Source organism: Chiloscyllium punctatum, chromosome 1 (genome assembly GCF_047496795.1).
Source record: "Chiloscyllium punctatum isolate Juve2018m chromosome 1, sChiPun1.3, whole genome shotgun sequence".
Taxonomy (NCBI): Eukaryota; Metazoa; Chordata; class Chondrichthyes; order Orectolobiformes; family Hemiscylliidae; genus Chiloscyllium; species Chiloscyllium punctatum.
The window spans coordinates 104384747-104410301 of record NC_092739.1 but is presented as its reverse complement, the minus strand read 5'-3'; the positions used below and the strand labels follow the sequence as shown (position 1 = coordinate 104410301).

Sequence of the window (25555 nt, the reverse complement as noted above, 5' to 3'; positions counted from 1 at the left end):
CTGTAGGGATTCAATGATTCTAATTAATGTATAGATGACCAGATAGCTCTCTTAATTCCTGCCACAGGAATATCAGAAGATTTGCAGGTTGTTAATAACCTTTTGGCAGTATACAGTTGTACCTTCTGTCGCTATTGAGTTCTGAGGTAGGACTTGGTCTCAAAACTTTGGTTCAGAGAGAGGGACACTAGCTAATGCATCACAAGATCGCTTTAGAAATATTTAAAAGTTGTAAAATGAATAAAATTATTTTGTCAGTGTTTATCCTTCATATGAGCAATGTGGAACTTGGGGGTAGCAGCACTGAGGTGAAAAGAAAAATGAACAGTCCACTGAAGCAGAGAAATTAATGATTGACCTGAGTGAGACTTGGGAGCAGAGGTGGTGAACTTAAAAGGAGCGGTGAGAGTGGAGAGGTCCCAGAAACAGACATAGAAACATTAACATCGAAAACAGGAGCAGGAGGAGACAGTGAGGTGGAAACTGTAAGGATCAGAAAGTTAGCATTACCAAGGGGATAAGTAGATTAGATTATTTACAGTGTGGAAACAGGCCCTTTGGCCCAACAAGTCCACACCGAACCTCCGAAGAGCAGCCCACCCCGATCCATTCCTCGACATGTACCCATTTACCTAGCACTACAGTCAATTTAGCATAGCCAATTCACCTCACCACCCGGAGGAAACCCACACAGACACAGGGAGAATGTGCAAACTCCACACAGACAGATGCCCGGGTCTCTGGCACTGTGAGGCAGCAGTGCTAACCACTGTGCCACTGTGCTGCCCATAGGCAGAGAGCAGATGAACGCAGCCTGAAGTGCATATACTTTAATGCAAGGAGTACAGTGGGTAAGGCAGATGAACTTAGTGCTTGGATTGGTGCCTGGGAGTATGATGTTATTGCAATCATAGAGACTTGGTTGAAGGAAGAGCATCTTTAGCAACAAAATGTTCCAGGATATAGGTGCTTCAGACAAGACAGGGAGGGAAGAAAAAGGGGGGGGAGGAGTTGCATTGCTGGTCAGGGATGATATCACGGCTGTGCTAAAGGAGGACACTATGGAGGCTTGAGCAGTGAGGTATTATGGGTGGAGCTGAGAAATAAGGGTGCAGTTATGTTGATGGGGCTGTATTATAGGCCTCCCAACAGTGAGCGTGAAGCAAAAGAACAAATAGGTAAACAGATTATGGATAGATGTAGAGGCAACAGGGTGGTGGTGATGGGAGATTTTAATTTTCCCAATATTGACTGGGATACACTTAGTGTCAGAGGTCTGGATGGGGCAGAATTTGTAAGGAGCATCCAGGAGAGTTTTCTAGAGCAGTATGTCAATAGTCCGATGAGGGAAGGGGCCATATTGGACCTGGTGTTGGGGAATGAGCCAGACCAGGTGGTAGACGTTGCGGTGGGGGATTTCTTTGGGGACAGTGACCACAATTCTGTAAGTTTTAGAATACTCGTAGACAAAGATGAGAGTGGTCCTAAGGGACAAGTACTAAACTGGACCATGGCCAATTATATCAAAATTAAGCAGGAGCTGGGAAATGTGGATTGGACACAGCTATTTGAAGGGAAGTCCACATGTGGGAGGCTTTCAAAGGTAGGCTAAAGATAGTGCAGGATATGCATGTCCCTTTGTAAACAAGAGATAGGAAAGATTCGTGAACCATAGGTGACAGGAAAATATCGTGGAAATAGCCAAGAGGAAAAGGGAAGTGTATATAAGGCCCAGGCAGCTAAGAACAGAACGGGCCCTGGGGGAATATTGGGAGAGTAGGACCAATCTTAAAAGAGGAATCAAGCGGGCTAAAAGGGGTCATGAAATAACTTTGGCGAGCAGAATTAGGGAGAATTCCAAGGCCTTTTATTCTTATATAAGAAGCAAGAGGGTAACCAGAGAAAGAGTTGGTCCACTAAAGGATAAGGAAGAAAGGTTGTGTGGTGAACCTGAGAAAATGGGTGAGATTCTCAATGATTACTTTACATCAGTGTTCACTGAGGAACAGGAGGTGATGAATGCTGAGATTAGAGATAGAGGTTTGTTTACTCTGGATCACATTGACATAAGGAGGGAAGATGTACTGGGTAGGCTAAAGGATATTAAGGTGGACAAATCCCCAGGACCGAATGGGATCTATCCCAGGTTGCTGAGGGAGGCAAGAGACGAAATAGCTGGGGCCCTGACAGATATCTTTGTAGCATCCTTAAATGCAGATGAGGTGCCGGAGGACTGGAGGGTTGCTCATGTTGTCCCCCTGTGCAAGAAGGGTAGTAGGGATATTCCAGGTAACTACAGACCAGTGAGCCTGACGTCAGTGGTGGGAAAGTTGCTGGAGAAGGTACTGAGGGATAAAATCAATTTATATTTGGAAAAGAATGGGCTTATCAGTGATAGGCAACATGGTTTTGTGCAGGGTAGATCGTGTCTTACCAACTTAATAGAGTTCTTTGAGAAAGTGATGAAGGAAGTGCTGTAGATGTCATATACATGGACTTTAGTAAGGCATTTGATAAGTTTCCCCATGGTAAGCTAATGGAGAAAGTGAAGTCAAAGGGTGTGCAGGGTGTTCTAGCTATGTGGATAAAGAACTGATTGAGCAACAGGAGACAGAGAGTAGTAGTTGAAGGGAGTTTCTCAAAATGGAGAAAGGTGACCAGTGATGTTCCACAGGGGTCAGTGTTAGGGCCACTGTTGTTTGTAATTTACATAAATGATCTGGAAGAGGGCATTGGTGGTCTGATCAATAAGTTTGCAGATGACACGAAGATTGTTGGAGTAGCAGAGAGTATAGGGGACTGTCAAAGAATACAGGAGGATATAGATAGACCGGAGAGTTGGGCAGAGAATTGGCAGATGGAATTCAATCCAGGCAAATGTGAGGTGATGCATTTTGGGAAGTCTATTTCTAGAGTGAACTATACTGTAAACAGAAGAGCCTTGGGAAAAGCTGATGAGCAAAAAGATCTAGGAGATCAGGTCCACCCTGAAGGTGGCTGCACAGGTGGATAGAGTGGTCAAAAAGGCATATAGTGTGCTTGCCTTCATCGGACAGGTATTGAGTATAAGAGCTGGCAGGTCATGTTAAAATTGTACAAGACTTTGGTTTGGCCGCATTTAGAATACTGTGTACAGTTCTGTTCGCTACATTACCAAAAGGATGTGGACTCTTTGGAGAGGGTGCAGGGAAGGTTTATGAAGATGTTGCCTGGTATGGAAGTTGCTAGTTATAAAGAGATGCTGAGTAGGTTAGGATTGTTTTCATTAGGAAAAAGGAGATGGGGGGGGACCTGATTGAGGTTTACAAAATTGTGAAGGGTATACAGAGGAACCTCGATTATCCAAATACCAATTATCCAAAAATCGGATTATCCAAAGGAGATCTCGAGGTCCAGATAGAAACATCACATCAAAGATGTGTTTCTAATAGTGATCACGTCTTTTGTTTACAGTGATTAAACAGGTACCGTCTCCAAATGACTGACCTCCCACCCTCTCTCTCTCTCTCTCTCCCCACTTTCCTTAGAGTTCTACAGAGGGATGTACCCTAAATCCCCCCACCTTCCCCAGGGCAGGGGTGGAACTTGTCAAAAGGTTGCATTAGAAAATTGAGTGTATGGCTGTGGCTGCGCGTGTGCAGTTTGGAGAATTACCCCACAAAGGCAGCTGCAGCAGCAGTTTTGTTGGTGTCCAGTTCGACTGCCCCAGAGAGGGGGCGTGGTGGATGGGGTGGGGGGGTGGTGTTGGATGGGGTTGAGGGGCGGTCAGGGGCAGTGTTGGACGGTTTGGGGAGGCGGGGGGCGGAGATGGGGGTGAGCGGGTCGGGGTTGTGGGGAACGGGGAGGTGTTGGTCGGGGTTGGGGGGGATGGAGTTGGTCAAGGTTGGGTGGGGGGTGTTGGATGGGGTGGGGTGGTGTTGGACAGGGGTGGGGGTATGTTTGGGGGTGGGATCTCACGCGCGGCGTGCTGCTGTGAGTCTCCTGAACGGGGAGCAAACTTTAAAAACTCCAAGCCCCAGTGGAAAGGCATTTAATTGATTAATCAAATAATCAATTATTTGAACGAAATAGTGCCCGCCCATCTTGTTCAGATAAACGAGGTTCCCCGTAGACAGGGTAGATAGAGATAAGCTTTATCTCAGGGTGAGGGATTCAGTAACTAGAGGTCACGCGTTCAAGGTCAGAGGTGACAAGTTTAAGGGGGATATCCACAGCAAATACTTTACACAGAGGGTGGTAGGTGCCTGGAACACGTTGCCAGCAGAGGTAGTAGAGGCAGGCATGGTAGATTCATTTAAGATGCCTCTAGACAGATGCATGAGTAGATGGGGAGCAGAGGGATCCAGATGCTTAAGAATTGGGCGACAGGTTTAGACAGTAGATTTGGATTGGCTCAGGCTTGGAGGGCCGAAGGGCCTGTTCCTGGGCTGTAAATTTTCTTTGTTCTTTGAGTAGGCCATTCGGTCCTTTAAGCTGGCTCTACCATTCATTGCAATCATCTAAGTCAGGACCCTGTTCCCATACATTTTGATCCCTTCGGAAGAATTAAACCTATCTCCTTGTTGAAGACATTCAATATTTTGGCCTCAGCCACGTCCTGTGAGTGAGAATTCCACAGGGTCACCACTCTCTGGGTGAAGACATTTCTCCTCATCTCAGTCCTAAATGGTCCACCCAGTATCCTTAAACCCCTGGTCCTGGACTCTCTGGTCATCAGGAACATCCTTCTGCATTTGTCCTATCTAATCCTGTTAGAATTTTATATGTTTCTATGAGACCCCTCCCCCCCCAACCACCTCAACTGCATGCTGCTAAACTCAAGCAGTTCAGTCTCTCTTCATATGTCAGTTCTGCCATCCCAGGAATCAGTCTGGTAAGCCTTTGTTGCACTCCGTTCATAGCCCAAACATCCTCACTCAGATAAGGAGACCAAAACCACACATAATACTCTTCATGTGCTCTCACTAAGGCCCTGTATAATTGACATTCCTGCTTCTGCACTCCAATTCTCTCGTTGTGAAGTCTAACATGTTATTTACCTTCTTCACCAGGTTAGCTGCCACACAAAAAAAAATGACCTGTTTATTCCTAATCATTGTTCCCTGTCTGCCAAAGTGTTCTTTATCCATGTCAGTACATGATTCCCAATCCCAAGCACTTCATTTTCACACACTCCTCTCTTAGTTGGGACTTTATTGAAAGCCATCTAAGGATCAAGTGAACTACATCTACTGGGTCTTCCTTATCAACTCTACGATTACTAAGCTCATCCTTTGTCTTCATCACCTCAAATCCCCATTGTTTTCAGGTAAACTGTCCAAGTCCTGATCAGAGTTGTTCGGGTCAGGATTAGATGTCGGGGGATTCTGGAAAGGAACAAGTCTGATTTGTTAACATGATATCAAAATGCTTGCTTGATAAATACCTGGATCAGAACTGCTTAAAGTTCCTGTCTCTTCAGTAAGCACTAACCTTTGACTTCATGTCTATCTCTGTCACTCAGTGAACTCATGTGAGGAGCCATCATCATTGTCCCTTCCTGCACCTACATCAGAATATTAAGGTTTCTCATTAGCTGGCCGAAACACGAAGTTACAGCAACAATAGATGGAGCCACCAGGAGGAAACAAAATGTACAGCATGAAAATATAGCTTTCTGCTTAATATGTAACATGTCAGGGAACTGAGATAAAGTAATTTAATAGTAAACCTATAAGCCTCGCATTCACTGCTGAAGATCACTATTTTGGAACATAAATTTTAATAGTACCATTAGATTGCTGTGTTCTGATACATTACAAAGTGTATGCATCAATATATTCCTTTGAAAATTTATGGTTAATATCAATAATCTACATTGTACATTTGGAAAATCATTTGATCCAAAATAAGCCACATGAAAGGGTGATTCGCAATAGAGAATAGCGCTATGTGGATCAACTGCTCTCAGAGTCTGTTTGATAACCATGGCACAATTTGACGCCAAACTGCAACTCATACAAATTTAATATGAAACAATCATCGTGCCAGATGGGGATAAAGAAAGGATGCAGAACAATGTGATGCACAGAAACATTTCATTCAATGTCACATGTTAAATAAGACCATAAGGTGTAGGAACAGAATTAGGCCATTTGGCTCATTGAGTCTGCTCTGCCATTCGATCATGGTAACATGTTTCTCAACCCCATTCTCCTCCCTTCACCCCATAACCCTTGACCCTCTTACTAGTCAAGAACCTATCTATCTCTGTCTTAAATACACTTAATGACTTAGCCTCCGCAACATTCTGCAGCAATTAGTTCCACAGCTTCACTACCCTCTCGCAGAAGAAATTCCTCCTCATCTCAATTCTAAAGGGTTTTCCCTTCACTCTGAGGCTGCACCCGTGGATCTTAGTCTCTCCTGCAAGAGGAAACATTGTCTTCATGTCCACAGTATCCAGGCCTCTTGGTACTCTGTAAGTTTCAGTCAGATTCCTACATATCCTCCTAATTTCCATCAAGTACAGACCCAGCGTTCTCACCAATCCTCATGAAACAAGTCCCTCATCCCTGGGATCATTGTTGTCAACCTCCTCTGGACCCTCTCCAACACCAGCACATCCTTCCTTAGATACAGGCACCAAAACTGCTCAGAGTATTCTAAATGTAGTCTGACCAGAGCCTATTACAGCCTCAGTACATTTTGGTCATTGTCTTCTAGCCCTTTTGAAATGAATTTGAACATTGCATTTTCCTTTTTAACTGCCATTGAACCTGTATGTTAACCTGTTATCCTGAACTAAGATTCCCAAGTCCCTCTGTGCTTCAGATTTCCTAAGTCTTTCCCCATTTGGAAAATAGTCTACACCTCTATTCTTCCTACCAAAATGCATTACCTCACACCTTACCCCACAATACATTCCATCTGCCATTTCTTTGCCCACTCTCCTAGTCATTCATCCTGATTCCTAAATGTTACCTACTTCTCCTACCTTTAAGCCATCTGCAAGCTTAACAAAAATGCCCTCAGTTCCTATGTCCAGATCATTAATGTATAATGTGTATAGTTATGGTCCCAACACTTACCCATCCCAATCCTCTGGTTTCCCATTAATCTTCACCATGTTGTATTCTTTTTCTTTGGTATTTATGCTGTCCCTGACTTCCTTTGTCAGCTATGGTTGCTTTGTCCTCCCCTTCGTATGTACCTTTGTCCTTGGAATTAATTCCTGCCCTGCCTCCCAAATTACTGCCAGAAATTCCTGCTATTGGTGCTGCACCACCTTTGCCTATAAGGTTCCCCTTCCAAATCATCTCTGGCCAGCTGCTCTCGCATGTTTTTGGAGTTACCTTTACTTAATAATCGTAATACCATTACATCTGATTCCAGCTTCTCCTTGACAAACATTGCCTGATTACACATCACCAAGTCCAGTATTGCCTGAATCATGCTGGGACCACAGTCCTAGTGAATCGCACAACCAGGGCTGTGAATAGGGCATTAAACTAAATAATGAGGGGTCGTTTCAGGTGTATGGAAGATTTTAGAGACAGTTAATGCCGTGGGGCCCAGCAGAGGTTCTTAAAGTTTCCAGCATAAGTAATAGGCCAGATAGTATGAAAAGGGTCAGGAATCTAACTTCAGGCACAGCAGACAGGGGCAGCAGAGTGGCTCACACTGATGCCTCACAGAGTCAGGCACCCGGGTTTGATTCTCCAGCCCATAGATATTCCAAACATTTATTTTCTTGAGATCTGCTACCAACCTGATTTACCCAGTCCACCTGTATATTGAAGTGTCTAATTAATTATTGTAATAGTGTCTTTCGTACATGCCTTTTCATCTCCTGATTTATTTTCTTCTTCACATTTTGACTGCTGCTAGGCTTGTACACAGAGCCCATCAGGGTCTCTTTTCATTTGTGGTTGCTCAACTCTACCCTCACAGATTCTATGTCTTCTGAATCTATCTCACTTCTTGTTATCTATTTAATTTTATTTCTTAGTAACAAGGCATCCACACCACCTCTGCTCATTTTCCTGTCCTTTCGATAGGACTTGTATCCTTGAATAATTAGTTCCCAGCCCGAATCTCCTTGCAGCCATGTCTCTGTGATACCCAAAACATCGTACCTGTGCTACAAGCTCATTTGCCTTGTTTCATGTACTGCATGCATATCTAGAGAAACTTCGATTATCTGATAACCAATTATCCAAAAATCGGATTATCCGAAGGAGATCTCGAGGACGCGATAGAAACATTACATCAAAGATGTGTTTCCAACTGTGATTGTGTCTTTTGTTTACAGTGATTAAACAGGCTCCGTCTCCAAATGACTGACCTCCCGCCCTCTCTCTCCCCACACTTTGACTTGAGTTCTACACAGGGGTATACCCTAAATCCCCCCACCTTCCCCAGATAATCTGACCAACATTGTCCTGTACAGGGCAGAGGTGGAACCTGTCAAAAAGTTGTAGTAAAACGTGTGTGTGAGTGTGTGCGCTATTTGGAGACTTATCCTACTAAGGCAGCAGCAACACGGTCTTGTTGGTGTCCAGTCCACTGCCCCGGAGAGGGGCGGGGGCAGTGTTGGACGGGGGTTGGGCAGTGCTGTGTTGGACGGTGGGGGGGCGGGGGAAGGTGTTGGATGGTTGGGGGGGGGTGCGGGGAAAGGTGTTGGACGGATGGCAGCGCGGGGAAGGTGAAGATGGTTGGGGGGGCGGGGGAAGGTGTTGGACGGTTGGGGGGGTGGGGGAAGGTGTTGGACGGTTGGGGGGGTGGGGGAAGGTTTTGAACAGTTGGGGGGGTGGGGGAAGGTGTTGGACGGTTGGGGGGTGGGGGAAGGTTTTGGACGGTTGGGGGAGCAGGGGAAGGTGTTGGACGGTTGAGGGGTGGGGGAAGGTGTTGGACGGTTGGGGGGGCGGGGAAAGGTGTTGGACGGTTGGGGGGACGGGGAAAGGTGTTGGACGGATGGGAGCGCGGGGGAAGGTGTTGGATGGTTGGGGGGACGGGGAAAGGTGTTGGATGGTTGGGAGGACGGGGAAAGGTGTTGGACGGATGGGGGTGCAGGGAAGGTGTTGGACAGTTGGGGGGCGTGGGAAGGTGTTGGACGGTTTGGGGGTGGGGGAAGGTTTTGGACGGTTGGGGCAGGGGAAGGTGTTGGACAGTTGGGGGGTGGGGGAAGGTTTTGGACGGTTGGTGGGGTGGGGGAAGGTGTTGGACGGTTGAGGGGTGGGGGAAGGTGTTGGACGGTTGAGGGGTGGGGGAAGGTGTTGGACGGTTGAGGGGTGGGGGAAGGTGTTGGACGGTTAGTGGGGGGATGTTGGCCAGGGGTGACGGGGTGGTTTTCGGGGGGCGGGGGAGGTGTTAGGGACTGGGGGAGGTTTTGGGGGCAGGGGGAGGTGTTGGATGGTTGGGGGGGCAGGAGGAGATGTTGGGGCGGGGGAGGTGTTGGGGACTGGGGGAGGCGTTGGAGGACTGGAGGAGGTGTTGGGGGACTGGGGGAGGTGTTGGGGGTGGGACGAGGTGTTGAACGGTTGGGGTGGCAGGAGGTGTTGTGGGGTGGGGGGAGGTGTTGGATGGTTGGGGTGGGGGGAAGGTATTGAATGGTTGGGGGCGGGGGAGGTGTGGGAAGGTGGGGGAGGTGTGGATGGTTGTGGGGAGGGGTTGGGGCGGGGGGAGGTATTGGATGGTTGGGGGGGAGGTGTTGGGGGACGGCGAGGTATTGGATGGTTGGGAGGCAGGGGAGGTGTTGGGGTGGGGAGAGGTGTTGGATGGTTGGGGGGTGGGGAGGGGTTGGGGTGGGGAGAGGTGTTGGACAGTTGGGGTGAGGGGGAGGTGTTGGGTGGTTGGGAGGCAGGGAGGTGTTGGGCGCAGGGGAGGTGTTGGATGGTTGGGGTGAGGGGGAGGTGTTGGGTGGTTGGGAGGCGGGGGAGGTGTTGGGGGCGGGGGAGGTGTTGGATGGTTGGGGTGAGGGGGAGGTGTTGGGTGGTTGGGAGGTGGGGGAGGGGTTAGGGGCGTGGGAGGTGTTGGACGGTTGGGAGGCAGGGAGGTGTTGGGGGCGGGGGAGGTGTTGGGGGGCGGTGGAGTCGTTGGATGGTTGGGGGGGCGGGGGAAGTGGTGGGGGCAGGGGAGGTTTTGGAGGGTTGGGGCTGTGTGGGGGGAGGTTTTGGGGAGCCAGGGCAGTTTTGGGGGGCAGGGGAGATGTTGATGGTGGGCGGGGTTGGGTCGGGGGACCGTGCGCTGTGTGTTGCTGCAGTCTCCTGAACGAGCAGCAGACTTTAGAAACTCCGAACCGCACAGGAAAGGCATTTAATCGATTAACCGAACGAAATAGTGCCTGCCTATCTCATTCGGACAATTGAGGTTCCCATGTTACTACAACACCCTCAGTCCTGTGTTGGCTGCCCACCTTCTGTTCCCTTATAGACGTAGAACATATAGAATCCCTACAGTGTGGAAACAGGCCCTTCGGCCCAACAAGTCCACACCGACCCTCTGAAGAGTAACCCACCCAGACCCATTCCCCTGCATCTACCCCAGACTGATACACCTAACCAACATTTCCCTGAACACTATGGGCAATTTACCTAAAATTGCAAGAGGAAACCCACACAGATGTGGGGAGAATGTGCAAACTCTATACAGACAGTCGCCCGAGACAGGAATCGAACCCAGGTCCCTGCGTTGTGAGGCATCAGTGTGAGTCACTGTGCCACCCCTGTCTGCTGTGCCTGAAGTTAGATTCCTGACCCTTTTCACACTGTCTGGCCTTTTACTTATGCTGGAAACTTTAAGAACCTTTGCTGGGCCCTGCTGCATTAACTGTTTCCAAAATCTTCCATACACCTGAAACTACCCCTCATTATTTAGTTTAAAGCTGTATCAACAGCCCTGGTTACGCAATTCACCAGGACTGTGGTCCCCGCATGATTCAGGTGGAGCCCGTCCCATTAGAACAGCTCCCCCCTTCCCCAGTACTGGTGTCAATGTCCCATAAATTCAAACCAGTTTCTCCCACACTAATCTTTGAGCGACGTGTTTACCTCTTTAATCTTGTTGGCCTGTGCCAGTTTGCTCATGGCTCTGGTAGTAATCCAGAGGTTATTTGCCATTTTGGTTCTGCTTTTTAATTTAGCCCCACCTGCTCATATTCCTAGAGCAGAACTTCTTTCCTCTTTCTACCTAAATCATTGGTACCTACGTGGACCACAGCAACTGGATCTTTCCTGTCCCACTCCGAGTTCCCTCTGCAACCCAGATGAGAGATCCTGAACCCTTACCAGGCAAACAATACAACCTTCACGATTCTCAATCCTGGTCACAAAGAACCATGTCTACTCCCCTGACTATATTATCTGTGATTACAACTGCATTTCTCTGTTCTCCCTGTTCTTGAATGGCTCCCTGTGCCATGAAGCTGTGGTCAGTTTGCTCATCCTTCCTTTAGCCCCCACTCTCATCCACACGGAGCAAGAAGCTCAAAACTGTCAGACGATCTCAAGAGCTGAGGATCTTTTAACACTACCCTCGGTTCCTTTTGCCTACTTCGCTCATAGTCACACCCACCGCTCCCTGACTGCCAATTGAATCCGAGGTAGTTAGTCAAAGGGATGCGACTGCCTCCTGAAGCAAAGCATCCGGGTAACTCTTCCCCTCTCTGATGTACTGCAGTGTTTGAAATTCAGACTCCAGAGCCAGAGTTTATTGAGCAATCAACACTTACTACAGCTGTGGTCATTATGAACCATAATGGGGTCCATAAGTTCCCACATCATGCAGGTACAACACAACACCTGGCCCAGTATCTCTATTTTAAATTACCTAGTCCTTCATTTGATTTTTGAATTTTTTTCTGGTCTTTTAGTTTTAGCCTGTAAATATTTCCCCTACTTACCTTTAATCTGAAAGTAAGCTATATAAAAGCAAATTACTGCGGATGCTGGAATCTGAAACCAAAAGAGAAAATGCTGGAAAATCTCAGCAGGTCTGGCAGCATCTGTAAGGAGAGAAAAGAGCTGACGTTTCAAGTCTAACTGATCCTCTGTCAAAGCTTTGACAAAGGGTCAGTTAGACTCAAAACGTCAGCTCTTTTCTCTGCTTACAGATGCTGCCAGACCTGCTGAGATTTTCCAGCATTTTCTCTTTTGGTGAAAATAAGCTATAGTAGATATTCAAATTAGTAGCCATCACCAACCAATCATCATATGGTTTACTTGTGATGTTACACATTTTTGCTCAGCACCTGACATTGGGGTTCAATTTATTTTGAACCGTGTCCCACTCCAGATGTGATCTCTCCTTCCTGACCATGCAAAGCTTACTGTTGCTTATTGGGCTTCAACTGGAAGCACTCAGCCCCATCCACTCTTGATCAGGTTGAAAATCACTTTTCTTCAGCCTTGAAGCAAGTTATTTAGGCTGCAGAGCATTCCCTCCAGAAATAGTACCGTAGCCTAGTAAAGCTCAAGGTTCTTTACTAGATTTTTTTTTCCTCCGAACATCCTCCTGAATTTAAACAGTTGGAGAAAAAGTGATGAAATTCTTGTGAATCAATGTTGCATCCATAATTCCCTGATCTCATGTAGATAGCGATCTAGAGCAAAAGAGAAAATGCTTTCCTTCTGTCACACTGAATGCTGAGGCCAGTTATAACCTGGACCAATTAGCATAATAGCAGTTTGGGAATAAAACCCAGCATATTCAGCCACAACCTTCCTTCTTCTGAAATTAAAATGACGATCCTTTTGTGGCTGTGGCAAGAGCTGACTAAATTGATCCATTTCTGTTGTATTGATGTGATGACAGGTTCAAACCCACTGAAGAAATGTTAGAGAGTCATACAGCATGGAAACAGATCCTTTGGCCTAAATCATCCATGCCAAAGAGGTTTCCTATATTTCTATCCATGTAGCTGTCCAAATGTCTTTTAAATTTTGTAATTGTATTCGCCTCTACCACTTGCTCCTGCAGTTCATTCCATATTTGCATCACCCTCTGTGTAAAAAAGTTATCCCTCAGGTCCCTTTTAAATCTTTTCCCTCTTATCTGAAACCTATGTCCTCTAGTTTTGGACTCCCCCACCTGGAGAAAAGATGGTTGCTATTTACCTAATCTATGCCCCTTATGATTTATAAACCTCTATAAAGTCACCCCTCAAACTCCTATGCTGCAGGGAAAAAAGTCCCAGCCGATCCAGCCTCTTCTTATAACTCAAACCCTCCAGTCTCAGTAGCATCTTTCTAAACCTTTTTAACATCCTTTCCAGTTTAATAACATCCTTCCTGTAGCAAGGCGACCAGAATTGTATGCACTACTCCAAATGTGACCTTACTAATATCTTGCACAGCTGTAACATGACATCCCAACTCCTGTACTCAGTGTTCTGACCAGTAAAGACAAGAGTACAAAATATCTTCTTTCTCACCCTGTCAACCTGTGAAGCCACTTTCAATGAAATATGCAGCTGCACCCCTAGGTTTCTCTGTTCGACAACACTCCCTGGGCCCTACCATTAGCTGTCTAAATCCTGTCCTAATTCCCTACAGTTCTGGTCAGCAGACTATCAGAAAGATGTAGATGGTTTGGAGAGGTTATAGAAAAGGTTTACCAGGATGTTGCCCACTGTGGGGGGGTTTTAACTATGAGGAAAGTTTGGATAGACTGGATTTGTTTTCATTGGAATGCAGGAGGTTGAGAGACAACCTGGTAGAGGTTTATAAGATTGTGAATGGCATGGATAGAATGGAAAGTATGAGGCTTTTTCCCAGGGTGGAGAGGTCAATTTCTTCGGGACACAGGTTCAAGGTGCCAGGCATGAAGTTTAAAAGAGATATGAGAGGAGGTATTTCACACAAAGGGTGGTGAGTGCCTGTAATGTGCTGCCAGAGGGGGTGGTGGAAGCAAACACAACAGCAGCATTCGAGAAGCACCTGGATGAATATATGAATAGGAAGGGAATAGAGGGATACGGATCCTGTAAGTGAAGGCAATTTTAGTTTGGAAGGGCAAAATGTGTCAGCGCAGGCTGGGAGGGCTGAAGGGTGTGTTCCTGTGCTGTATTGTTCTTTGTTTTTATATCCATCCTCGCTGTCCACTATTGCACCAATTTTGGTGTCGTTCACAAACTTACTAACCATGTCTCCTATATTGTTATCCAAATGATTTATATATCCTGAGGGACAGGATGTACATGTATTTCGAAAGGCAAGGACTGATTCGGGATAGTCAACATGGCTTTGTGTGTGGGAAATCATGTCTCACAAACTTGATTGAGTTTTTTGAAGAAGTAACAAAGGATTGATGAGGGCAGAGCGGTAGACGTGATCTATATGGACTTCAGTCAGGCATTTGACAAGGTTCCCCATGGGAGACTGGTTAGCAAGGTTAAATCTCATGGAATACAGGGAGAACTAACTATTTCGATACAGAACTGGCTCAAAGGTAGATGACAGAGGGTGGTGGAGGAGGGTTGTTTTTCAGACTGGAGGCTTGTGACCAGTGGAGTGCTGGGTTCGCTACTTTTCATCTTTTATGTAAATGATTTGGATGTAAGCATAAGAAGTACAGTTAGTAAGTTTGCAGATGCCACCAAAATTGGAGGTGTGGTGGACAGCAAAGAGGGTTACCTCCGATTACAACAGGATCTTGACCAGATGGGCCAATGGGCTGAGAAGTGGCAGATGGAGCTTAATTCAGATAAATGTAAGGTGCTGCATTTTGGGAAAGCAAATCTTAGCAGGACTTATACACTCAATGGTAATGTCCTCTTGAATGTTGCTGAACAAAGAGATCTCGGAGTGCAGGTTCATAGCTCCCTGAAAGTAGAGTCGCAGATGGATAGGATAGTGAAGAAGGCGTTTGGTATGCTTTCCTTTATTGGTCAGAGTATTGAATACTGGAGTTGGGAGGTCATGTTGCAACACATTGGTTGGGCCACTGCTGGAATATTGTGTGCAATTCTGGTATCCTTTCTATTGGATTCAGGGGGTTGAAAGGGTTCAGAAAAGATTTACAAGGGTGTTGGCAGGTTGGAGGATTTGCGCTATAGGGAGAGGTTGAATAGGCTAGGGCTGTTTTTCCTGGAGCATTGGAGGCTGAGGGGTGACTTTATAGAGGTTTATAAAATCATGAGGGGAATGGATAGGATAGAAGTCTTTTCCCTGGAGTGAGGGAGTCCAGAACTAGAGGGCATAGGTTTAGCATGAGAGGGGAAGATATAAAAGGGACCTAAGGGCAACTCTTTCACGTAGTGGGTGGCACATGTATAGAATGAGTTGTCAGGAGAAGTGATGGAGGCTAGTACAATTGCAACATTTAAAAGGCATCTGGATGGGTATATGAATAGGAAGGGTTTGGAGGGATATGGGCCGTGTGCTGGCAGGTGGGACTAGATATGGTTGGGATATCTGGTCGGCATGGGCGAGTTGGAGCGAAGGATCTGTTTCAATGCTGTACATCTCTATGACTCTATAAATGATGAAGAGCAGTGGACCCAGCACCGATCCTCATGGCACAGCACTAGCCATGGGCCTCCAATCTGAATAACAACCCTGTACCAGCACCCTCTGTCTCCTCTTGTCATGCTAAATTTTTTTATCCATTTGGCCAGCTCTTCCTTCATCCCATGTGATCTAACTTTACTAATCAGTTTACTATGTGGAACCTTGTTGAAGGCCTTACTAAAGTCCATGCAGACAATGTCTGCTACTCTGCCTTCATCTATCTTCTTGATCACCTCTTCAAAATACTCAGTCAAATTTGTGAGACACAATTTCCCATGCACAAAGCCAGGCTGACTATCCCTAACCAATCCTTGCCTTTCCAAATGCATGCAGATCATGTCTCTCAGAAGCCTCTCCATCCACTTGCCCACCACTGAGACTCATTCGGCTGTAGCTCCCTGGCTTTTCCTTGCAGCCTTTCTTAAATAATGGCACCACATGAGTCAATCTTCAATCTTCTGGCACCTCACCCAGGGCTGTCGATGATACCGCTATCTCTGCCAGGAGCCTTGCAATTTTTTCCCTGGATTTGCATAATGTCATGGGCTGTACTTGATCAGGTCCTGGGACTTGTAAAGGTAAAGGGTTAGGGAGAAAGGCATGAACAAAAAGGAAATAAATCAGAATTCATTTCAGTGAGGGGTAATGAAGTTGTGTGTTCAGGTCAGTAAGACACACAGCGAAGCAGGCAAGAGGGAAAACTAACTGGATGTACTGTGGAGCATGTAGATTGTAGGGCAGGGAAGAAGACAACAATGTATATTTTTTAAAAAGTACTGGCTTATTTACGGCCAGTGGCCTTTCCTATTCTGAAGCATTTTACATTCCACATTCAAAGCTGGCATGTATGAAGTGGTTGAACTTATTAAGACAGGGAATGTGGGGAAATAAACAATATTTCCCCTCTCAAATGCGACAAAGCTGCCATTCAAAGTTGTATAGGCACATGAGGAAAAAAAATTGAAGGAAGTTGGGAAAAGTATTGTGATTGGAAAGATCTATTGCAGTTCAGAAGGAGGCCATTTGGCCCATTGTGTCCATGCTATTGTGACCGTGCTAATCCAATGTTCTAGCTCTTAACCTGTAACCCAGGAGGATGTGGCAACACAAATGAATGCCCAAATGTTGCTTAAGTGTTATAACACTCAACTATTCTTACGAGGCAGTGGGGTCCTGACACCCACCAGCCTCTGAGTAAAAGAGAGTCTACTCATCTCACATCTTTGCTTTCTACCTCTCAACTTAAATCAATTTCCTCTGGTCATTGACCCCAGGATAGGAAAAAGTACCTTTATATCAATCCTATCTCTGCCCGTTATCATCTCATTCAGCTCTATCAGGTTGCTGCTCAAACTTCACTGCTCCATGGAAGAAAAACAGTCTATCCAATATTTCCTTATTACTTAGACCCTCTAAACCAGGCAGCATCCTGGATTATCCCCTCTGCACCCTCTCCAGTGCAATAACATCTTTTCTATAATGTAATCACCAGAACTGCATGCACTGGTTGGTGCCTAACCAGTGTTTTATGCAATTCCAACATAACCTCCTCACTGTTCTGTTCTGTGTTTCAGCTAAAAAAGGCAAGTATCCTCGAAGCCTCCTTTACCACGTTATCTACCTGCTATGCTTTTGGGATCTGTAAATACGCATTGTCCCTCTGATCTTTCCAGGAACCTACCATATATAATGCAGTCCCTTACCTTGTTAACCCTCCCCAAAAACATACATTGTCTCAAGCTTTTCGAGTTGAATTCCACTGGTTACTGGTTGTCCAACCTGGCCAGTTAATTGATATCCTCCTTAGCTATCCTTCTCACTTTACAAGTTTTCATATCATTTGCAAATTTCTTGATCATATACCCTAGATCTAAATCCGAATTATTAATTTAAAGTACAGACAGCAACAGAGCTCTGTGGAACCCCACCGTCAACAGACTTCCAGTCACAGAAATATCCCTCCACCATCAATGTCTGCTTCCTGCAGGTCAGCCAACTTAGGATCCAGTGTACCACTTGGATATCATGGGCTCTTACTTTCTTGACCAGTCTTCCATAAGGGACCATATCAAAATTCTTGTTCAAGTCCATGCAAACCACTTCGAACGTACTAGTCTCATAAACACTCATGGTTCAATAAATATTCAAACAAATTTGACAAATATTGAAACATAGGAAATAGGAGCAAGGTTTGGCCATTGTCCTAACCTTCCTTATGCCCAAAAGGTCGATTCTCCTGCTCCTCAGATGCTGCCTGATTGGCTGTGCTTTTCCTACACCACACTCTTCTGACATTGTCATTTCAAGCCTGCTCTACCATTCAGTATTATCATCCTGTTCCCACTTTTTCTCGTACCTTTTGATAGACGTTGTCTAGGAAACTTCAGGCCAGTCAGCGCTGGGGAAGTTATTAGAAAGAATTCTGAGTGGCAAAGTATATATATAGATATAATATATGTGCACTTGCAGAGATTCAGGTTTGGACTGGCATATTTAGACTTTTAAAAAGCACATGATATAGTACCACATGGCAGGTTGGTTAGCAAATTAGAAATGCTTGGGATTGATGGGTACTTGGCAGGAAGGATTAGACGTTAGCTAAAAGATAGGAAACAGAGGTAGGTTTGGATGGGCATTTCTCAGATTAGAGATGTGTAAAAGTGATGTTCTTTAGGGATTGGTATTAGGACCCTTGCTTTTCGTGATTTGTATTAATGATTTGGAGATGTGTGTTGAGGGAAAAATCTCTAAATTTGAAAATGATACTAAGCTAGGGAGAATAGTTAATTTGAGGATAATGCTGAGTGACATCAGAGGGACATTGACAGTTGGCCAAATGGGCAGACACCAGGCAGATGAATTTCAATGCAGAGAAATGTGAGGTAATGCATTTTGGTTGAAGAAACACGAAGAGACAATATGGGCTCAATGGTACAACTCTGAGGGGAGGAGAGGAACAGATGGCCCTCTGGGTGAAGGTGGCGAGGCAAATTGATACAGTTGCTAAGAAGGCTTATAGGATCCTCCGGTTTATTAAGATTATGAAAGCAAGAACGTGATGCTACACTTTTGGAGTATTGTGTTGTGTTCAGTTCTGGGCCATATTTAAGGAAGATTGTTAATGTCCTGGAGAGAGTTCAAAGGAGATTTACTAGAATGATACCAGGAATGAAGGATTTTAGATACAATTAAAGATTAGAGGAATTGGGCTTATTCTTGGAGCAGAGAATTTTAAGAGGCGATCAGATTGAAGTGTTCAAAATTATGAACAAGTTTGAAGGATAAAGGAAGATATTCTGTTTCTGCTAGTTGGTATGCCAATAACTAGAGGTCATAGTTTCAAAATTGTCACCAAGAGGGCTAGGAGTGAAATGAGGAGAAACTTTGTTCTTCAGAAAGTTGACAAGAAGTAGAAAGCACTGCCTGGGAAGTGGTGAAGGCAGATTCCATAGGTTTTTTAGATTAGATTACATTACAGTGTGGAAACAGGCCCTTCGGCCCAACAAGTCCACACTGACCCACTGAAGTGCAACCCACCCATACCCCTACATTTACCCCTTACCTAACACTACGGGCAATTTAGCATGGCCAATTCACCTGACCTGCACATCTTTGGACCGTGGGAGGAAACCGGAGCACCCGGAGGAAACCCACGCAGACACGGGGAGAACGTGCAAACTCCACACAGTCAGTCGCCTGAGGCGGGAATTGAAACCGGGTCTCTAGCGCTGTGAGGCAGCAGTGCTAACCACTGTGCCACCGTGCTGCCCACAAAGAGAAGATATATATTTGAAAGTTATGAATTTAGAGGGCTACAGAGAAAGTGATGGAGAATGGAATTAGCTGGGAGCTGGTACAAACATGATGGATCAAATGGCCTCCTTCTGTACTGTAAAATTCTATGATTCTAAGTTAATTAACAATGGATAGCATGGATATAAATAGCATGAATTTGTTAAGAGATGGTCATTTGGGTAGCACCTACAGAGAGGTGGTCACTTTGTAGTGTAAGATGACAAAGACAGGAGGGAATAGGTGATGACCAGCCAGAGTAAGAAGACTAGGTTGGCAGTGCAGGAGTACCCTGAGGCTAGTCACCTGCAAAACAGATTTATTGTTTTGGATAATGTTGGATGGAAATGTCCTTTCTGAAAACCTTTGATGAGGTCCCACGTGAGAGATTAGCATGCAAAATTAGAGCACATGAGATTGGGCTTGGTGTACTGTCATGGATACAGAACTGGCTGGCAGATAGGAAACAAAAAGTAGGAATAAACGGATCAATTTCCAAGTGGCAGCTAGTGACTAGTGGGGTACGACAGGGATTAGTGCTTGGATCTCAGCTATTCACAATCTGTATTAATGTTGTAAATGAGGGAACTGAGTATACTATCTCTAAGTTTGCAGATGACTGACACTGGGTGGGTTTACTTGGTGGGAGGGTGAGCTGTAAGGAAGATGCAAAGATAACTCAGTGTGAGTCGGACAAGTTGAGTGAGTGGGCATATCCATACAGATGCAGTATAATGTGAACAAATGTGAAGTTCTCCATTTTGATAGCAACAGCAGGAAGGCAGATTATTATCTGAATGGTGATAGATTGGAAAAGGGGAAGGTGGACCGAGACGTGGGTATCCTTGTGCATCAGTTGCTGAAAGTAAACATGTAGATGCAGCAGATGGTGAAGAAGGCAAACAACGTGTTGGCTTTCATAGTGAAATGATTCAAGTACAGGAGCTGGGATGTTTGGTGCAACAATACAGGATGTTGGTGAAACTGGAACACTGTGTGTAGTTTTGGCCTATTTATCTCAGGAAGGGTGTTCTGCCGATGTACAAGTGCAACAAGTTTACCAAAGTGATTCCTCTGAAGAATGACTGGATCAGTTAGGACTATATTCACTGGAGTTTCAAAGAGTGAGGGGACATTTCCTAGAAACTTATAAAATTCTAACAGGACTAAACAGGGTTAAAGCAGGAAGGGCGTTCCTGATGATACAGGAGTCTAAGCATTGGTTACATTCTAAGAATTCAGGGTAGGACTAAGATAAAGAGAATTTTCTTCACCCAGGGAGTGGGTGCACCTGTGGAATTCTTTGCCACAGAAAGCAGTTCAAACTAGAACATTGAATGTTTTCAAGAAGGAGTCAGATGTAGTTCTTAAGGCTAAAAGGATCGAAAGGGTCTGGGGAGGAAGCAGGAACAGAGTAGTGATTTGGAAGAGTAGCCATGATCATATTGAGTTGTGGAGCAGGAGAGCAGGCTTAAAGAGGTGAATGGCTTAATCGTGCTCCTGTTTTCTATGTTTCTATGTAAGAAGGTATAGACACTGAAGCAGTGAAGGATGGTATTCTGATGTCCCAGTGTGTTATTGCTCCTCGACAATGATTGATCAGTGGAAGAAAATTCAATGGAGTCAGTGAAAATTAATTACTTGCAATCCCTCGAGAAACATTTGGAGGAATTTCTGGAAGACGAGGTGATCATAAATTTTGGAGTGGTGTTGGCCCAGTGATATTATCACTAGGCTATTAATCCAGAATCCCAGGGAAATGTTCTGAGAATCCAGGTTCAAATCCTGTCATGGCAGCTAGTGGAATTTAAATTCAATAACAATCTGGAATTAAGAGTCTAGTGGTGATTGTGCATCTGTTGTCATCTGTAAGAAAAAAAAACATCTGGTTCACTAATGTCCTTTAGGAAAGGAAGGTGCCATCTTTACCTGGTCTGTTTGTACATATGACTCCATACCCATAGCAATGTGGTTGACTCTTAACCTCCTAGGAATGGGCAGTAATTGCCAGCCTTGTCAGTTATGCCCACATACTGTAAATTGGCATAAAAAACCTCATTGCAAACCGGAAAGACTCAGTCCTTCCTAATGTAGAAGGAGATGAGATCTCTCATGTGCTGCCCAATTGTCTCTTAAACAATTCCAGATTTTTTTTGCCTCTCCTGCTCCATGTGGACATACTGTTTTCATTGTTTATGTCAAGAAGATTTTTCTGGCACGAGTCCTAACTGTTTTATTAGCTTAAATCTGTGTCGTCTCATTCTAATTCAACAATTGAATTCATGGGTGCAATAGTTCAATGTTTACATTATTTCACTGATAATCCAGGGAGTAAGAGTGAAAATCCTACTGTAACAGTTTGATGATATGAATTTGACTTCTCTAGCTTTTCCATAATTTTTTTCTGCTCCTTTGCACACCCTCCCTTTTGTTCTTTTCACCATCCTCTCTTAATTATTTTTATCTTCTGTGTTGTCCTGTGCATTGTTCAATAGGGCGTGGGAATTAAAATAGTGCTTGAATCTGGCAACTGAGAGTGAGCCTGTAACTTGCCTTGTATCTGTACACTGACATCCAATCCTCAGGTAAAGTCAGGGTTAGGTCATCCCTGCAATTCACAAATGCAGGAGATTAAAACTTTTAATTGATGCAAAGTAGATTTCCTGAGCTTTAATGGTGTCTACTGAAAATAAAAATGAGGAGAATTGCTGATCAGGCTCCTGACTGACTTTCAGTATCCCACCATATTAAGATCTATCCTAGGATGGGTTCTGGCTTATTTAAGTTTAAATTATGATTTGCTTCCACAGAAATGCAGCACTTGAGCAGTTTAAATCTTTGGGTGTGGAACAATTGGAAGTTAACATAAAAGATTCTGGAGAAGGTACAGGAGGTTATGCCAAAGTAATGTCTAAGGAGTTCATTGTTGCAGAGATGAAGGTGATTGCGAGACAGTGTCAAGAGATAGATATAATCATCAGTAAAACAGAGATGTTTTACAGTTGAAATACTCAAGTTAAATTGGGCAGCTTGGAAGCTTATTGATCTGACAATTTCTTACCTTGTAACAAGTATATTAGCCTGCTAGTTCAATACAAAATTAGATTCATGTCAAAGTCATATGAACTTTGTGCTTGGATCTGAGATGTTAAAGTAAGTGGAGTCTGCATGCGTGGAAAACAGAGTGACAGTCAGGAAAACATGGATGGTTCAATGCAAAAAATATAGAGGAGTTAACTTTTCTTTGAAGGAGTATCCTTATTTGGTGTTAAAAGTGTTTTAAAGTCTAAGAAAAATGGAAATAAATAATCAGAGTGTATTGATATTTCTGTTGGTATTTTAAAGTGATGGAAGCAATATATATACTTCTCTAGCCTTTATCGTTTTTGGAATATTGGCATTTCTCACAGAAGAACACATTGACTAACCCTGAATGGTTCTTGTCTTTGCACTTGGCGTTGTAACATAATTATATTAGAATTGGCACAATCCGCTGTTATTAAAAACACATGATCTTCTGGCCAGTGCCTTTTTGATGTACAAAAAGCTGAAACAATCTCCCAGAAACCTCCTTTACCATATAGAATTAGAATAAGATTTTATTGTCACATGTACTCAAATATAGAAGACACTGAAAAGTTTATGATCGGTCATTTTCTGGTGCCATCTTGGTTGCACATTTGATTACAAAACTAAAATTTAAAAAAAAGCAGAAATGAAAGAAACAAAGCCAAAAATGGTCAGATATTTCTTTTTTTAAGACTTATCTCCATGTCGGGACCCAGATCAAGGGAGAAGCTGAATGCTTGCTGCCACTGATGTTTACCACCTCCGATCTCCTCCTGCTGCTGTCTCCAATTCCGATATAGTTTCAGACCAGGCTTCACCTAAAGGCTCAAAGGCATGAGAGGCACATGTAATATTTGAGAGGAGGAGCTGGTATCTGGACCAGTGGGATACAGGTAGGGACAGAACCCAAACCTGCACTACTGGGGCTTTTATGCAGCATTCGGTGCATCCTCTTTCACCATTTTCCCTCATTAACTCTTCCTTTATCCTCCTCCTCAAAGCAGCTGACTGATCTATCAACTCAGTAAGGATGCCATGAAAGCTCCCAACACGCTCTAGCTGGTGTCTGCTGGAGGACTTGAATTTTTCTTAGGTCTTATAAACTTCTTCCGGACCATCTCTTCTATCCAAATTCCACAATGATTCTAATGTTTTCAGCATGGATAAGCAGCCTAGATCTAGGGCCTACTTTCTCTCCACTTCCATCAGATAATTTAAAGAACACCAAAAATCTGTGTGGAGTTTGCACATTCTCCTTGTGTCTGCGTTGGTTTCCTCCGGGCGATCTGGTTTCCTCTCACAGTCCAAAGATTGCAGATCAGGTGAATTGGCCATGTTAAATTGCCCATAATGTTAGGTGCATCAGTCCATGGGAAATGGGTCTAGGTGGGTTACTCTTCGGAGGGTCGGTGTGGACTTGTTGGGCTAAAGGACCTGTTTCCACACTTTAGAGAATCTAATCCAGTCTAATCTAACCCGAAAGTGTTCTAGTCTTTTTGGTGTCAGCTTTAGACAGGTAGCCCAAGTTCACTATAAACTTGCCTTAAGTTTCAGGCAGAAATGGAAGACCACCTCAAATATGATGTTGGTAGTAATAATGGATGAGCTGTGTAACAACTCTAGGAGAAAATGAGGACTGCAGATACTGGAAATCAGTCGAAAAGTGTGACGCTGAGAAAGCACAGCAGGTCAGGCAGCATCCGAGGAGCAGGAGAATCGACGTTTTGGGCATAAGCCACATTCCTGATGAAAGGCATATGGCGGAAACGTTGAATCTCCTGCTCCTTGGATGCTGCCTGACCTACGGTGCTTTTCCAATGCCACACCTTTTGGCTGTATAGCAATTCTGTCTTAGCTACAATTGTAAACTAATGGGCATGTATAGAGAGCAATAGCAATAAATAACATTTATGTAGCACTCTTCACATAGTAAGGCATCCCAAGATCTTTAAAATGAGCATTATCAGACTATGTTTGACACACAGAACCATGCAATGAGACTTTTGGACAGGTAACCAAAAATCTGATGAAGAGGAAAGAGAAAAGAGAGGTAAGGAGGTTTAGGATGGGAATTCCAGATCTTCAGTGCCTTCGTAGATGAGGGCACTTAGTAATGGAGTAAATTAAAGCAGGAATGCTTCATAGATCATAATTGGAGAAACATGGAGACCTCTGACGGCTGCACAATCAGTTTACATCAATGGTACAGCCAGAAATTCCCCTGACTAGTTTGCCTGCAAGGCCCTCGTATTTACTGCAGCATTTCATTGCTGAATCTTGCTAAAGACAGGAAGAATTTAAGCAACAGTAGATTCTGGGTCTAATATGATTAGCCAAAAACACTAGTATCCTGGAGTTTTAGTGAGAGGAAGTTGCTCCCAGCTGAATCTGTGCATGAGGAATTAATTTGAAGAAAATCAGATAAGATCAGGAATGACTCAGCACTTAAAACATTTAAAGGTTATATATCATGTATCTCTTCTGAGACTTGCTTTGAAGCTGAGGAAGTCAAACAAAGACAGGTTTGACACACATTCTCACAACAATCATAATTTGGATACATTACCAGGCTGTGTGAGGAAAGTTTAGAGAAAAATCCATACCATGCAGAAAGAGGCCATTCAGCCCATCGAGTCTGCACAGACCCTCCAAACAGATCACACCCAGACCCAGCCCCCCCCAACCTATCCCAATAACACTACATTTCCCATGACCAATCCACTGAACCTGCACATCTTTGGACTTTGACTTGAATGACTTAAGTTATGAACGTTCTAGTCAAGAATAAGAATGAATCATGTATTAGATATAGACAACTGGAATCAAATGAATCTCTTGAAGAGTATAAAGAATGTAGGGGCATTCTCAATAGGGAAATCAGGAAGGTAAAGAGCTGATATGAGGTAGCCTTGGCAGATAAGGTTAAGGAAAGTCCAAAGAGATTCTACAAGTACATTAAGAACAAAGGAGCAACTAAAGAGAAAACAGAGATCCTTAAATCTCTCAGGCTAAAGTAAGAGAGGGACTGTTCCCAATTTGTCAGCTGTGTCACAATAGTAATAACTTTATATTAGAAAGATCAACGATGTTGTTTCTGTACTGAACCGCAGGAGATGAGAGAGATACCAAATGAATATTTTACATCAGTTATTACTGTGGAGAAAGAAATGGAGGCTAGACAATTCAGGGAAATAAATAGTGATGTT

General features: G+C 44.4%; 1 pseudogene; it reads left to right on the top strand.

Moving 5' to 3' along the window:
- LOC140479462 (NAD(P) transhydrogenase, mitochondrial-like) overlaps nucleotides 1-25555 on the top strand; it is a 184778-nt pseudogene that overhangs the window by 33606 nt on the left and 125617 nt on the right.